Consider the following 16,238-nt stretch of genomic DNA (forward strand, 5'->3'; position numbering starts at 1 on the left):
CCACTCAGCCCGGCGCATAGCGCAGGTCCGGGCCGCAGCCGGGTGCCTCCCGGCCCCGGGCCCGGGCCGGATCGCGGCGGCCCTCCCCTTCCCCCGCCACGTGACCCTCCTCCCCACTCCGCGGGCAGCCGAGGCCCAGGCTGGCGGGCCGGGGGCCAGGAAAAAGCCGAAAACACCGAGGCTGGGCCGCTCCCCTCCCGCTCAAAATAGCCCCCGGCCGGGGCTGCCACGCATTCCGCCGGGCCCAGGGCGCGGGAAGGGGCGGCCCGCTCGGCCCCGGCCCGACGTGGCTACCCGGCCGCGTTGGACGGGGTGGGGGGGCGAGGGCGGGCCGCGCGGCCGGCCGGCATGTGGCTCTCCTTCGGGGAGCCTTGGCAGCCCGGGCTGCGCGCTGCGCGGGGATGATGGAGAGCTTCTGGAATTTCCTGCAGCTGGAGAGCGCGGCCGGCCGGGGGAGAGGGCTGAGCGCACGGCTCGGGAAGGGGCGCCTCGTCGCCCGACCCTAGGGGGCGCCTCCGCGGCGAGGGCGGTGGGGGGAGATCTTGCCGACCGGCCTCAGACTGCGGGAGACTACGGGGACACCCCCCTCCCCCGCCGCGCTTTTCGGGTCTGGCGGGGGTCCAGTCCCGCCCCTCCCGGCCCGGGCGGCGGAGAGGGGCCAGGTGCAGGCAATGCCCCTCCCCCAGCCGCCTGGTTTCCCTCTCGGCCCGTCACCTCCTCCAGGAGTCAGAAACTCCGCGGCCTCATCTGGGAGAGAGGCGGGGGTGGCAGGGATCAGGGGGCAGCTTAGCCTGCCAGGTAGCCCGAGAGGCGGCGGCGGGAAAACTCGGGGGCGGGCCGTTCTGGCCCTGAGAACGGCTGGGCCTGCGGACTCGAGCCAGAGGTAGCGTCTAAAAGGGCTTCTAGGAGGCAGGCGAGGCAGTCCTCTCTCAACACCAACGCCCCCCCGCCCTCTGCCCCCCAACTGCCGATCCGGTGGGGGGGTGGACGTGCTGGAAAAATCCTGGATAATTTCCCCGACGGCGGCAGCGGCAGCTTTCTTTGGGGGCGGCTCTGCACCTTGCAGGTCCCTGAGTCCAGTAAAGGGCTTCTGGGCTGGAGGGGCTTCCTTTTACAGGAACCCTGAGATCCAGGGGCGTAGGTAAGTGACCTCTCAGGGCTCACTCTTGGCACTGTGAGCTGGGGGAAGGAAAGAGGGCTATACTGCCCTTTGTTGGGGAGGGGAGGGGGTGCTTTTCCACAACTTTACTACTTGCCAACACCATTTGGTGCTCTGCGAACTGATGAACCTTTTGGCAACTCAGCAGGCACCTCCCCTGCCTGATGGTGGACCCCGTCTCCACCTGCCAATGGCCCCCGTTCAATTCCATTTCCTGCCTCCACCCAACACACCCTCACCATGTTAACAAAAGCCGTGGGGACAGGCACAGTTGGAATGCCTTCTCTGCCGTTCACTGGCAGTGTGACCTTGAACAAGTCCCTTCACTCCTGAGTTTCCCTTTCCTCATTTGAAAAACTAGATAATTGTAGATAGGCACGGCCTTGTGGTGGGGCTTAAAGTTGCACAACATTTAAAGCAGTTCTCATACTGTCTGCACATAGCAAGGATGGTAAATAAAGGGCACCTGTGTAACACCCAGTCCCATCCAGGGGGGTAGAGGCAGCCCTCAAAAGTATTTGAATCCCCTTCCCCTTCAACAACCCTGTGAGATTTTGCTTCCCAAGGTCTCTGTCTCAATAGTCTCCTCACAGTGCTCCTTCTGCTGTTCCACTGGGGGTGGGGGTGAGGGTGGGGGTGGGGGCTGGCAGAGAGCTCTGGGCTGGCTCCCCAGGGTACAGCCCAGGCAGGCTGTGAAGCTGGTGGAATTCTGCTTTCTTCTCCCTCCCATCTCCTTGCTGACCTTTTACTCCACCACTGCCAGATACCAGATTCAACTTCAGATGCCTCTGGGCTCCCCTCAGACCAGGATGTCCTCAGCCCAGGATGTCGCCTGGGCCTGTGTCAACTCTCAGCCTCCCCCAACTCCAGTGCTCCTTGTTTCCTGTTTGATTGGCCTGCCTTGTCCACTGGGAAAGACCCTGGTGTACTGGAAGGAGCTCAAGGCTCTATTTGTTTTCTGTGTGAGCTTGAGCAAATTACCCTGCCTTTATGAGCCTCCGTTTGCTCTTCTGCAAAATGGAATTGAAATAAAAACTACCTAGCAGAACACCTCTTTACTCATGCATCTTCTTGGCAGAGGGCTATTTAAATAAAAGGTAGGGATGCCCTGGACCTTAGAAGGAACTTGCATTCAAGGCCATGTATAGGGAACAGGTTAAACTTTCCTTCCCTTTGGTTTGGGGAGACAGCTCTGTGGTGCCTGGATGAGTGTCCACCAGATCTTTTGGGCAAAATCTGGATTTGACCAAATTTATGTGGCCCAGATTCCAGGGCTGCCAGGTGCTTGTGTCCCTGAATGCACTGCTGGGCAGTTCTCATAAACTCCTCTCTGGGACTACAGACTTCTCCCAACTAGTCCAGTCCCACCTCCCTCTGCCTCAGGAAAGCCCTCCATGGCTGACTTGTACCTCACTCCTCTCCAGTTTCTCTCCAACCCATTAAGGGCTCCCCGTGATGGACTGTAAAAGAGAAAGGGGCTGAAACCAGCAGTTGGGCTGTGTGACTTTAGGCAGGCTGCTTCCCCTTTCTGGGCCTTGGTTTCCTTCTACATAGCAGAGGAGGCTGGATTAGTGACTCCCTAAGGCACCTTCTAGCTCTGACAGGCTCTGAGCCTGTGTTGACTGATGTATCCTAGGAGATAGGAGCACACAGAGAACCAAGTCAGCTGGGAGATTCCTGTCAAGGTATCCCCCCTCCTCCAGAAGGTTGGAGTGCCTCCCTTCCAAGACACACCCTTCAGGGATACTGGCTGAGATTGTGGTGGGTGGAGGGGGCATGTCACCCCAGTGAGTGGCACTGCTGAGTCCCAGGGTGCCTGTTGTCTGTAGAGAGCCCTGTGCATAAGAACAAGAGCTTGTGTCAGGCGGGGCTATGAGACTGCATGCTTCTAGGGGGAGGGAATGTATGTGTCAGTGACCATTCAGCCTCCAGGGAGCCAGACTACGGTGGGCAAGGCAGCTAGCTTGTGGGATGGTGTCTCCAGAAAAGCGATCACAGGGGCAGTGTATTGGGGTGTGTGCAAGACTGGCAGTGGGAGGGACGAAAAAACACACATGAACCACAGAACCAGGCTTTGCATCCGTCCGGGCCGGCTGCTGGGGAAGCTCCAGCCTTCTGGGGAAGTGGTAGAAGAGTCAGCACAGTCTAACACAGCGCTGTTTTGCCTGTGCCTAGGTTTGTCTGCTTGTTATGGGTTTCAAGCTGAATGGCACTGTTCTGAATTGCAGTTGTCATGTTCTATTGTGGGGGTATCTGTGTAGGGGTGTTGTCAAGGTTTTCTGAACAGTGGGTGTCTGGTTGTCTGGGGTGTTTGTAGCTGTACAGGATGGTGTTGTAAGGCAATAGGCAGTTCCTGGCCATCTGGGCTGCTGTTGGATTGTACTGGAACCATCAACTGGTGTTTTCAGGCTGTGAGTTGATCCTGGCCATGTTTTGGATGCCTTTTCCTCCTTCATCCCTTATGAAGGGGGAGGCCCCAGGAGGACACGGGGAGGGAAGTCTCCTTGTCCTAATCAGTCCCTGTGCAGGTAGGCAGGCAGGCAGCCCAGGTAGGTAGGCAGGCAGGCAGCTGCAAGCCTGCTCGCTCTCAAAGTAATTTTACCACGGTGCCTAAGTAAGGAACAGGCGTGAATTGACCTTTTAACCCCTTCCCCACCACGGGATTAGACTGTTTCCTGTTCAATCTCCTCCAGAACCAGTTCCATCCCGCCTGGGGCCCCCCCAATGGATAAGCAACCTCCCCATCTCTTTTCCCCCCAACCCCTGTTGAGCCTGGGTGGGGGGGACTGAGGGCCAGGCTGGTGCAGGGTCTGGCAGAGCTAAGGGCCCAGGCGGGAGTGATAAATATTGAAGAGGAGGGATTTCGGTGTGGGCTGGAGCAGCTGCAGTGGTTCGAGTGTCACACTATCTCTCCCCAGGTTTACTGACCCATTTCCATTCACGCGGCTGCTGGTTTCCTAGCAACGGCAACAGTCCCCCCAGAACAGGCGGAGTGTGTGTCTGCCATTAGCGACTGCCGCAACTGTGTCAAGGTTACCCCGCTCCCTGCAAACCCACCCCGGCGGGTTTGTTTTCTGCCAGCGCCTGGCACACACCGTGCCAGGCTAGGGAGGGGGAGGGAAGGGGGCTGGGGGCCAGCCCCGGGGCTGCGGTGGGGGTAGGGGGCTGAGGAGGAGCTGCAGTTCCCGGTCCAGTGGGAGCCAACTTGGACTGAGGCCGAAGCAGCCACCCCCCCTTGGCTGGTGGAATTCCTGAGCCTGAGGGGAGCAGGGGGTGGGGCTGTCCCTCAGCCCTGACCCCCGAGATTCCAGAGCCTGGGGGGAGGGGTGTGGGCCGAGGGGCCTCCGGGAAGCCTGCCCAGTCTGACCCCACCTGGCTTATTCTGCTGCCCTGGCTTCCTCCCACTTCTGCTGCAGCTCCACGCTCTTCTCTGCTCTTCTCTGCTCTTCTGTGCTCTCAGCTCTTTGTCCCAGCCTCTGTGCCTGGTCTCCCCCATCAGACTCCCCAGGGCAGGGTTACATTTCTCCTGTCAGACTGGGGGCTCCTGAGGTTGGGGTTCATGATGCCTCTTTTCCTTCTTTGACCTCAGTGCCAGCTCATGACTGATTTTCCAAATGTCATGGGAGATGAGATTAAACATGGGGTGTAAAGAATAGTTTTCTTAATGGGGACTAGCTGGGCAGTTACCCCCATTCTGCCCCCTTTGCTGAAGTAGATTCTGCTTGTACCCCCCCCAACCTGGCAGCCCCCATATGAGATTGACCATAGGAAGTAGAATACCCCTCCTTTTCTCCCTGAAGTCCAGGCTGCAAAGGGTTAAAGTAGCTCCCCCACCCATTGCCTTGGTATGTGAGCTCCCCCAGGCTGGGGGGATGGGAGGATGGGGGTCTGTCACCTTATGGCCACTCATGTGGTCAGCTCAGACCTGACCAGTCACATTCCTGCCTAGGAGGGCTGGGGCTTGAGGCAGAGGGGCAGGGGCAGGGGCCTGGAGGGGGCTGGGTTTATAGGAATGGAAGGGGGGGTGACCAAGAAGCTGGGGGTAGGGGCTGCTGGGAACATGGAAGTATTAAGCAATATAAATCCTGAATCCCCCTCCCACTCCTCTAGGCCTCAGCTTCTCCATCTTTCCTCCCAGTTTGCACCCCCTAAAACCTTCCAGTGATCTGTGACACAGGTACAGACCTGGTCCCAATTCTAAACAAAGAGAAGAGTGTGGCAAAGGTTTCTGACATGCAGGGCAGCACAGGGACTTGTGGGTAGCCTCCAGTGTGACTTTCTGGTGCTTGGGGGAGGTTGGCTGGGTTTCTGGCTGGGTCAGAGGCTTTGAGATCTAGGGTACAGAGCAGGCTGTGCTAGACAGTAGAAAGAGACCTGGGCAGGGACCCAGGAAACCTGGTTCTCTGCCCAGCCCTGTGCCTGGCTCCTCATGGCCTCAGTCTCCCCATTTGAGGGGCTTAGGCCATTGGTTTCTAAAAGCCCTCCTGTCCTGTTAGTGGCCCTGGTTGAGCGATGAAGGGTGGGGGGCGATGGGTTGCAGGGGTGTGGGAAGCTGCCTACTCAAGGGGGAGTTGCAATGTGATCCCAGAGCGAAAATAGCCCAGGTCATTTTCAGCTGCTTGGGCGGAGGTATCTGATCCCGGCAGGGCAGCTTGGGCAGGGGGCAGGGAGGAGCATTCTGTAAAGCTCTCTGGGAAACCGGACCCCAGGATGGGAGGGTAGGGAAAGGTTGGCATGCCAGGCTGGGCTTCCTGAGACCCACTGGGGGCTCAGGAATGGAAAGATGAGGAATGCAGAGGGTTAACAGGAGGTGAAGGCTGGACTCTGGCCCCCTTTGGGTCCTGGCCTGGATGAGGTGAAAGGTCAGCCCCAAGGAGTCCAGGCACAGCTGGGGAAAGAGTAACCTGATCCTTCTCCCTAGCCAGGCTCAGGGGATCACAGTGCCGCCTCCCCCAGGAAAGGTGCTTTGACATCCCCAGGAAGGAGTTTGTTTCAACTTGTTCTCAGTAGGGGTTGGGAGCTAGGAGAAAGTCCAGACCCACAGGGTCAGGAAAAGCGGCAGGCCAGGTGCCCCAACCAGTATGGCAGTGTTTTGTCATCCTGGGGTCAGGGGAGTTGGAGGTGAGCCTGCTGGAAAGGTTAGAGGTAGCCTGTTGTGGCCCTGCTCTCACTCTGTGCCCCATTTATAATGACTGACGGCCAGCACCAGCATCAGGGACAGGAAGCTTAGAGGTAGGAGATACCGCCCCCCCCAACTCCAGACACACACACACACACACACACAGTCTGAGTAGTGAGAAAAACTGCCTGGTACTAGACTGTGACATTGAGATGTGTTTGGGGTGGAGAATTACACTTCGACTCTGAGATGTCTTCGCTGTCTGTGGTTGTGTGTGGTGGGGTGCTAGGGTGTAAGGTGGTATAATGGGAGGCCAAGATATTGGAGAACATGGGGGTTCAAATCCTTGCCTCTGTCTTAGGCAAGCTATTTAACCTAAGCCTCAGTTTCCCCATCTACAAAATAAGACCAATAGTACTCACCATGTAGGGTAGTTTGAGGACTGGCACAGAATAAGTGCTCAGTAAAAAGTGATCTTAATAAGCCTTTTGGATGCCAAGGTCACACACAGTGTGGAACCTGGATTGCAGCTGGCAGTCTGACTCCAGAGCCTGAGTTGATGAGCTATAGACGGTATGAGGGAGGGAGTAGTTTTGAGAATGTGACTGCATCAGTGTCCCCAAGGCTATGCATGAGTCTCTGAGGATGTTCAGGTTATTTGGGGTGGGAGGGGGCGAGGTGAATGGTGTTGAGTATGTGGCTAGGGGTGGTTCGCAGCAGGACTGTTCTTACAGCCGACGACCTTTAGGGCCGTCGCCAGCCCCCCACTCCCCACCCTGGCAGGCTTTGTGCGGTTGTGGGTGTAGCTGTCCCTGGAGTGTGGCTGTAGGTATGTTTGAGAAGGCGCAGGCATCCCGAGAAAGAACAAGTCGCCTTTTGTAAGCGTCCAGCCTGGGGCTGGGCTGGGCCCTCTCTGGGGGATCCCCTGCTTCCGCGCCCAGCTCCCCGCCCACGGACAGCGCCCCGGCCCCCACCTGAGAGGCGCGGTGAAGCCAGCTGAGCGCCCCCTCCCGGGGCCCAGCGCTGAGAGCTGGGGAAAGGGTCTGGGGCAGGGGGCGTCCCCGAAGCCCCGACCCCGCCCCCCGCGCCTTCACTCCAGGTGCCACCAATCTCCGGGAGCCCTGCCCGCGGGCCGCCCACCCCCTCGCAGGCACGGCTCCCGGTGTTCTGGACGCGCCGTGGGTGGAGTCGGCGGGAGGTGGAGGAGGAGGCAGGGCCGGCCTATGGGGCGGGGAGACCGTTGAAGGCTTCGCCCTTCCTGCTCGTGGAGAGGCCGAACACGCGACCCCGAGACCACGCAGCTCAGCTCCTCTTGAAGCGCCTCACCGGGCCTCCTCTCCCCTGGAGTGCTCTGCCTTCGTGCCCACCTGTCCAAATTTTGCCAAGTACCACTTTCTGCAGGAAGATTTCCCAGAACCGACCCCCCCTCTTTTTTTCTGATTACCTACGTCCTTTTAGTGGCCTTCTGTAATAACTGTACTACTAGTTAACACCACTGCTGTCCACTGAACAGCCTACTGTGTACTAGACACTGCTCCGTGTTTTTCACGGACTATCTTACGTGATGCATTTCCACTGGCTTCTACCTTGTATTATGCGGCCCCTCTCACCTCCTGTATTGGGAATTCCTCTGGTTGGGGGTTACAGACACCACCTGGCTCAGAATAGGCACCACTGAATGTTTAGGATGGGTGGTAGAGGAAGAGTCGGGATCCTGGAGGGAAAGTGCCTTGTCTAAAGTGACACAGCAAGTAGGTAGACCAATCAAAGCTAGAAACCACGTTTCCAGCTCCCTTCAGGTGTTTGGCTGTGTGCGTGACTAAGAGCAAGGGGTTGCAGAGAGTTGCTTTGGGCCTTCCCTTTCCCCATAGGAGGGCCTCTGCCCTACCCATCCCTCAAAGATCAGAAGAACCCCAAGCCTAGCTTCTTCTGCAGTCCACACATATGCATCAGGACCCCTGACTTCTGGGAAGAAGGGGGGAAGATGTTCAGGGAGCCAGGAGGGCTTTTGTAGGCCGAAGGGGCAATTCTGAGCTGCAAGGAGTATTATGGGCCCAGTGATTGGGGGCTTACTGGTACTGGGGACATACATAAGGATTTAGCTTGCAGGTGAGAGGTTCCAAGTTGGGCACAGAGGAATACTGGGAGCCAAAGTATGTGGGGTTCAGTGCAAGGGAGGCAGGGATTTTGCTCGGCCAGCACTCCCCCCACCAACAAGCTGGCCCAGTGGAATGCTGGGAGGCCCCAGGGATGGGGCCAGGCAGCCAAGGTGTCTCCGGTGGCACGGAAGCAGTTAAGAGCTGCCTCAGCCTGTTCCTTCAGACAATTAGTGACATCTCGCTTGACAACACCACACTGAGCTGATGCAGACCTCAGCCCCCCTCCCGGCCCCCCCATGGCCGCTTCAGCTGTTTATTCTTGGGCTTTAACAATTGGGATTCTGACTTGGAGGAGCGGGCGCCCCGCACTGCCCTCTGACCCACCGTCGCCTTGGCAACTGGAGCCCGGTAGGCTCGGGCTCTGTGTTAGGATTACAGATCCTGAATTCACAATCTTGCTGCTCCCCTGCAAGCAGCAGCAGCAGTAGCAGCATGCAGGATCTTCAGCTAGACTGGAGGGGACAGAGAAGGAGGGTCCCCAGGGGCCAGCCTGAGGTACGAGTGGGAACATGGGATGCCCACAGGTGACCTGGAGAATGGTGCCCCCTTGGCAGCCTCCATGGGGTTGGGCAGGGCCCAGAGCCCTGTTCCACTTCCAACATCTCCTATCTGCCCTTTGGAAACTTTCTTTCTGGTGGAGCCCCAAGGGCAGGGGCGAGGTTTCTTCATTACCTCCCTTTTCCCCCCTCAGTCAGCCCCCTACCATGCCCAGAGCTCCAAGTGCCAGCAGACTGTGCCCCTGCCGTGCCCGCCACCATGGCAACAGGCCCCCCTCCCTCACCAGCTCTGCTCCTTCCTCCCCCAACCTTAGCAGCCAACTGCCCCAGCTGAAACCGGAGCCGATGCATCTGTGAGCCTCATGCCCAGACCCACATTCCATTTCTGTCCTCTGTCCCCCCCAGTTCTGGCGATGACATCTCCCGTAGTCTTCCTTCGTGGTCCTCCTTCTCCTCCTCCTCCTCCTCCTCCTCCCCCCCCTTCCCTCTCCCCTCACGCCTCCTCGCCTCTGCCTACTCCTGCTGTTCCCCCCACACTCCATCACTCAGTGTCTCCCCCTTCTTCCCGCCCCATCAAGTGTGTCTCACCCTCAGACTGTCTCTGTTGGTCTCTGGGTGTGTCAATCCCTCTGTCTGTCTCCAGCTCCCGGGGTCGCTGGTTTTCTGTGCCTCGGCCTGTCTGTGGCAGGCTCCTCAGGCTCCTTACCCATCTCCTGTGTGTGTGTGTGTGTGTGTGTGTGTGTGTGTGTGTGTGTCTTTGTCTCTGCATCATCCTGCCTGTCTCTCTCTTTGTCTTTTTCTTCCTCCTTCTCTATCTCTTTCTTCTTGAGTCTCTCTCCTGTTTTCCTTCCTCTAGCTTGCGACCCTCTCTCCCTCTCTTTCTTCCCTTCCCTCCTTATCTCTTTCTCCTTAAGCTTCATTCTGCCATGTTTCTCTTGCCCCTCTGTCCTCCTTCTCTCCCTCTGTCTCTCTCTCTCTCTCTCTCTCCCCCTCTCTGCCTCTCCCCCAGGATCTGATTCTCTGCCTTGATTTCTCCCTCCCCTTGCTCTCTTCTTCCCTCTGACTCTCTCCCTCTAAATACGTAGATTTCTTTCAGGGCTGGGCCTTTCAGGTCTCCTTCCTCTATTTCCTACTTGATCTCTTCCCTCGAAGCCACTGGTTAGGGATCTGGGGGGCCTCCACAGTCACCCCAAAGGAGCCCCCTTTCTAGGAGGAGCCAGATGTCCTGGAAGCCCCACTGGGCATGTGTAGTTGAACCTGAAAAGAGGCAGGGGTCTAAGGTTAAAGAGCCTGCAGATAGTGGGACCCCAGGAAACAAGAGTGCTCGGCCTCCCGTTCCAGGCTTTCTGAGGATGAGCTCCATCCATCTAGTCCGTTCTCCAGCTAGGTGGGGGCAGGGGGTCGTCCCAGGGGCCAAGCTGACCCAAGAAGCTCCCTAGCTATAAAGATTCAAAGAAGAGCATATCTAGGCCTCACTGATAACTGGAATTTGTCCCCTCCCCTGCTGTAATGATGGCTGTCTCAGACTATGCCTCAGTTTCCCCCAGTGATACAGGGTATTACCCTTGCTCTATCCCTGACTTCTTTCAAGTACCTTGGGTTTCTGGAGCAAAGTCAAAGTTATGAGGAACAAGGAAAGGCTAGAGTGACTCCAGCCCCCGTGCTCACCAACACCAGAGGGACTCCACACAGAAGAATTTGTCTGTCTCAGGGCATGGATAGAATCAGGGTCCTGTCTCCTTAAGTGTCGGGCGGAGGACAGTGCCCCGCCTCCCCCCAAGACTGGCAGCCCCTGCTGTGGGGCCCTCCCTCCCAGTCTGGGCAGTGGCCTCTGTCCTTCCTCCCTCGCCCCTCTTCAAGGAATGAGCTTGGAGTCATGGGCAAACAGGCCCTGGGGTGGAGGAGCCGAGCCTCCAGGTCCCAGGCCTTGCCTCTGGGTGTGGCGAGGCCTGGTCAGACAGACAGTTCCAGGACCCTGGGGTCTGGGCACTACTTACCAAGGGGCCAGGCGGGGGAGTAGGGGTGCCTGGGGGAGGCGGGTTGCACGCAAGGCATGCTGGGCCCCCTCGGCGGGTGGGTGGGGGGAACAAAGCTGGCATCGAGGCCTCAGCTAAAATTAGCCGCTTCCCTGCGCGGGAGCGAGCATGCCTGCCAGCCGCCCAGATCGCCGCTGCCTCGGCAGGCCATCTGTCGCCACGTTTTGCTCAGTCCCCCAGGGCCCCCCAGCTCCAGCCACCCCCAGGGGCTAGAGGGACTATGCTCTGAGGCTGTCCCTGACCAGGGCTCTGGGCTCTGCTGCCGTCATGCTGTGTGACCTCAGGCTAGGCCTGTCCCTCTCTGGGCTCCTGCACAATGAGGGGACCCTGAACACTGACATCCCAGATCCTCTAGTCCTTCCAAGCACCAGGTGCTGGTGCTGGTCATAGTGTGGGCTGCATCCCTCCCTTAGAGCTGCCCCTCTTGTCCAAGATTTGAAGGTAGGCCAAGTGGGGTTTAGGATAAAGGCGGAGTATATGAGATTCTTGTCAGATTCCTTGGTCTTCACTGTGTGGTAGGGCGACACTATATCCAACAACACCCCAACATCCCTTGTCCTTCCCCCTGCGCGCACACACACACACACACACACACTCAGGATCTGTCAGTCTTAAAGAAAGAGCTCCAGGTGGGAAGCCAGGAGGTGGTGGCTGAGTCCAGCTGATACTAACTTGCTCCATGGCTTGGGCGAGTCTCCTGCCCTCTCTTAGTCTGTTTCCCTCTTCAATAAGAAGCTTCCCCTTTCTTAAGCACCTGCACACTTATATGCCACATTGTCCTGTGAGGCTGGTGCTGTTGTCCCTGCTGTACAGATGAGGAAACTGAGGTACGGAAAGATGAGAGTCCTCATGAGCCAGCAGCAGAGCCAGGTTCGAACCGCTCTGTCCTTCCCGCAGCCTGCAGCGCCCTGCTCGCTGGTCTCTGGCTTCAGCCGCCTTCGGACCCTGGCACTTGCCTGGCTCTGGCCCCTTCTCCCCTCCCCAAAGCCGAGGAAGCTGAGCGGCTGCTCCAAGGTCATCCAGCCCGGCCGCTGAGGAGTAGTGCAGACTTGAACCCAGGCCTCTTGGCTCCAGGCCTCCCTCACCACCATGGCCAGCAGGCTGGGCCTGTTCCCTGGCTGAGTCATGCCCCTGGACTTTGGCCTCCTTGTCCCCAGCTCTGTGGCCTGAAGTTTGGAGAGGGGGCCTTTGTAAGGAAGAGGGGCTCCCCTGGAAGTGGGAGTCTCAAGCCATTGTTCCCCCTCAGAGAGTGCATGGCGACAGCAGCCCCTAGCTCCCTGCTCCCCATACATCTGTAAGCAGTCTGTAGAAATAGCTCCTCGAGCCTCAGGACAGCCCTACCTCCACAGCTCATTCTGCCCCCTCCCTAGACACACAAGACATTACATTAGAAGTGGGGTGGGGTGGGTTGGGGGCTGGGGGAGGAGGCATTTCCAGGTAGTCTGTGTGCCCGGGCAGCTTCCTCCCCAGCACTGCTCTCCCCAGGCACCCAGCCAGGCACCCAGCGGCTGGGTTGCCCAGGCGGGAAGCCACAGCACCTCCCCTTCTGGTGTCCAGGGACCAAGGTCACACCCAGAGCCCTGTGTGCCTCCACCTCCTCCTGGGGCCAGTGGTGTTTGTCACTGGGGCAACGTGTGGCTGTGCCCAGCTCTGGCAGTGCTAGGGTGACATTCATGCCCTGTGAGCTGTGACGCCTCTGCAGACAGAGGACAGCACCGCCCAGACTGGCAACAGTGATGGGGGAGGGGTGAGGTGGGCTATCACCTGTCCGAAACAGTCAGGGAGGTGACACGTCATGTACCCATCCCATCCCGCTCTCTGGAGGGAGGATTCATGGGGAAGAAGCAGCGTTGTGTCCCTGCCTCGATACTAGGTGGTAGGTGAAGGGGTCTCTGCCTTCCTCACACCTGGAAGATGGGGCTTGTCTCACGTTTTATGTGTGTATGACGAGTTCTCTGTGTATCCACATCCTGTTTTTGTGGAGGGGGTTCCCTGGTTGTGTGTTAGTTGTACTGTTGTGAGGGGTGACAACCTGTGTACCTGTCCCATACTATCTAGGGGTGTCAGATGTGCCCATCTCACGTTTTTGGGGAAGCGACAGGTTATGTGCTTAGCTCATTCTGTTAGGAGGGTTGTCACCGACTCACAGGTCTGTCTCTGTGGCTGTTGTGTGTGTGTGTGAGAGATGTCACCATGTGCCCGTCTCATGCTGTTGTGGGGAGTGACATGTGTGATTATCTCATGCTGTTGGGAAGTTGTCAGTAACTTGGGAGCTCGTCTCTCACCCTAAGAGACGACATGTTGCCCGGTGACATGGGGCTGGCAGTTGGCAGGGCCTCCCCATGCAGACCACAGAGCCCCAGAGGAAACGCTGAGGCCCTGAGCATGGGGACAAGTGTGGGCTAGGGGGTGTCAGTCCCACATAGCCTACCTTCTGACCCAGGTGCCACCCCTTGGGACCCTTTCCCAGAAGGGAGGACCCATTGTTTTTCAGATGGTGGGGAAAGGGGCCTCAGGGGCCAGAGCAGGTATGTGACTGCATAGATGGGCACCAAGCAGGGTTTGCACAAGGAGGGGCTGTGTCCCCAAGAGCCTGGGGACCCTATTCCCAGCCTCTTCTGCCCCCGAAACTGTTAAACTAATTAAGGCTGTGGAGCCGCAGGATTAATCGGGGCAGCTCGGCGCGGGCCGGGAGCTCAGGTAGTCGATTAGTGCGCCGAGGAGGATATTGGATTTCTGAACCGCAAGTCAGCACTATTCGGGCCTGTTATCTCTCCGAGGCTCGAGGGTCAGAAGGCGGGAGGCTGGGCGCCTGGCCGCCTCTGCCCGGCCAGCCCGGGCGTCACTCCCCCTGCCCGCCGCGCCACCAGCCCAGCCTGTCTGCTGCCCATGCGGGCCCACCCCAGCCCTCTCCCGGCCCACCCCGTTCTGCCATCCCTTTCTCAGACTCCCAGGAAAACATCTGGTCCCCCGTCCTCTCCCTGTGTCGCTGTGGGGCTCTCCTCCCTGGAGCCCCTCTGCCCTCTGGCTCTTCGTCTTTCCTGGCCTCTGGCTCACTCTGGGCCACCCGACACCCTCTCTTCAGCCTCTGACAGGGTCTCAACCCCTCCCTGCTTTCCTCTCCTCACTGTCTCTGTGTGTGTGTTGCCTGTCTCTCTGTTTCTGCCCGTCTCTCTCTCAAGTCTCTCTGTTTCTCTCCCTCTGTGTGTCTGTCTCCCTGTGTATCTTTCTCCCTCTTCTGTCTGTCTTTTCCTCTCTCCTTCTGGCAATCTCTCTCTCTCTCTCTCTCTCTCTCTCTCTCTCTCTCTCTCTCTTGTGTGGTCTCGGCTGGTGTCTGCAACCAGAACAAATCTCCCCCAGCCAACACCCCCTGAACAAGGAGGCCAGAGCAGCTAATGGGAAACATGTGATTCTGCCTTGCGCCTGGAGCACCGTGAAGGGAGCCTTGGTCCCAGCCCAGCCCCTGCTTCCCCCTCGCCGCATTCCCCCCACCACACTGTCCTCTGCCTCCCAGCGTCCCCCCCCAGCCCGTGTGGGCACAGTCGCAAGTTCCCCAGTCACTCACGTTTGGGGGGACTGGCATTTATCAGCTAGGGAGTATCAGGTTGTGGAGGGGCTGGGGGCAGCTTTGTTCCTTAGGTCCCCCCAGCCCCCAGGGCCAGGCAGACCCCATGCAGACTCCCCACCACCACCACCATATGTAGGAGAACAAGGCCAAGAAGAGCTGAGCTGTGGGGGCCTGGATGGGGGGCAGCCAGTCCACCCCCACTGGAGGGCCCTGGGGCCACCCAGGTTTCCATCTTTTGCTTCCTCCTGGGCCTCTAGGGAGCTGTAGAGGTGGGGGCTCCCCGAGTGCTTGGGAGCTGCTGGGCTGTGTTTCTGTGCCCACCCAACCACACGGAAAGGGGGGACGGATCAGAGGAGGGAGGCTCTGGCAGGTTGGAATTCTCCTTCTCTGCCTGTGGATAAATTGTCCCTAATCCAGGCTTGGGGAGTTGTCTGGCTCCTACAGAGAGAGGGAGAGAGAGAGAGAGAGAGAGAGAGAGAGCTTGAGGGAGGGAGGGAGGAGGGAAGCAGGCACATACAAACACAGTGACACAGACACACACACTGTCTCACAAAGGGTCTCTCATACACACACACACACACACACACACACAAGTTACAAAAAGGTACCACACAAACACTGAGGCGCTGTTGTGCTGACAGACCCATGGCACACAGACCTCATACATGTTGACACTGACACACAGCTGTACTGGCACAGACATACAATGACATAGCACAAGGACCCACTGACACACATGGAGTCACACAGCGATGTACAGACACACAATGACGAGGTCATACAAATCCACACATGCACATACTCACACACAAGCACAGACTGGCCCATGGTGAAACAGACCCACAGGGACACCGTGACCAGTCACACCGCCACACCATGACCCTGAAAACCCGGAGAAAGGCTGAGGTAGGAGGGAGCCAACACTGATCCACAGTGACCCCAGTGTCCGCAGTCACAGGCCTCAAGACTGGAAACCTGCAGGGACAGCAGAGGATCAGCCGCACGCCCCCACGCCCTGCCAAACACACATCCAGAGAGCTTTGAGACAGGCAGGAGCCGGTTTGGCTCCCGACACAGCGAGATGCAGAGAGCCAGGCGGAGCGTGTGCACTCCCAGGCACACGCACACGCCGACCGCCGGGCCCACCTTGTCACACACAGGCACATACACTCACACCTCTGTGTCCTCACAGGCTCAGCTAGACACACACACAAAGCTGGATAGAAAGAAATGGGAATAGTGCACATACCCACACATACAACCGAAAACGCTGACACCAGCACACACTCAGCCTGGCATCCTACGTACACACACCCTGCTGACCACACCAGCCTCCACCGAGCAAACATCTAACCCCATATGTGTACACTCTTTATGTATGAACCCAGACAGACATACAGAGAGGCATACAGACAGGCTACATGGATCCGGGAACCCACATAGAAGTGTATTTACGCAGATAGCCAAACATTCAGGCATGCATTTATACAGGCAGAATCTCTGTCACACACATGCCAATTCCCAGGCAACCAGAACCTCTGAGCAGTCCATGAGGCCTGGTTCCCAGAGCCCCTCTGGGCTCCAGCACAGACCTCAGGGAGGCAGACACGTGGGCAGGAAGCAGGGAGGTGGTGAGGAGGGCCGTGGGTATTAAAGAAAACAAAGAGACATAACCAGTGCTGCTGGAGACAGGTAAACGC

This window comes from Propithecus coquereli, unplaced genomic scaffold, assembly GCF_000956105.1.
Source record: "Propithecus coquereli isolate 6110/MARCELLA unplaced genomic scaffold, Pcoq_1.0 Scaffold239, whole genome shotgun sequence".
In the NCBI taxonomy this organism is placed as follows: domain Eukaryota; kingdom Metazoa; phylum Chordata; class Mammalia; order Primates; family Indriidae; genus Propithecus; species Propithecus coquereli.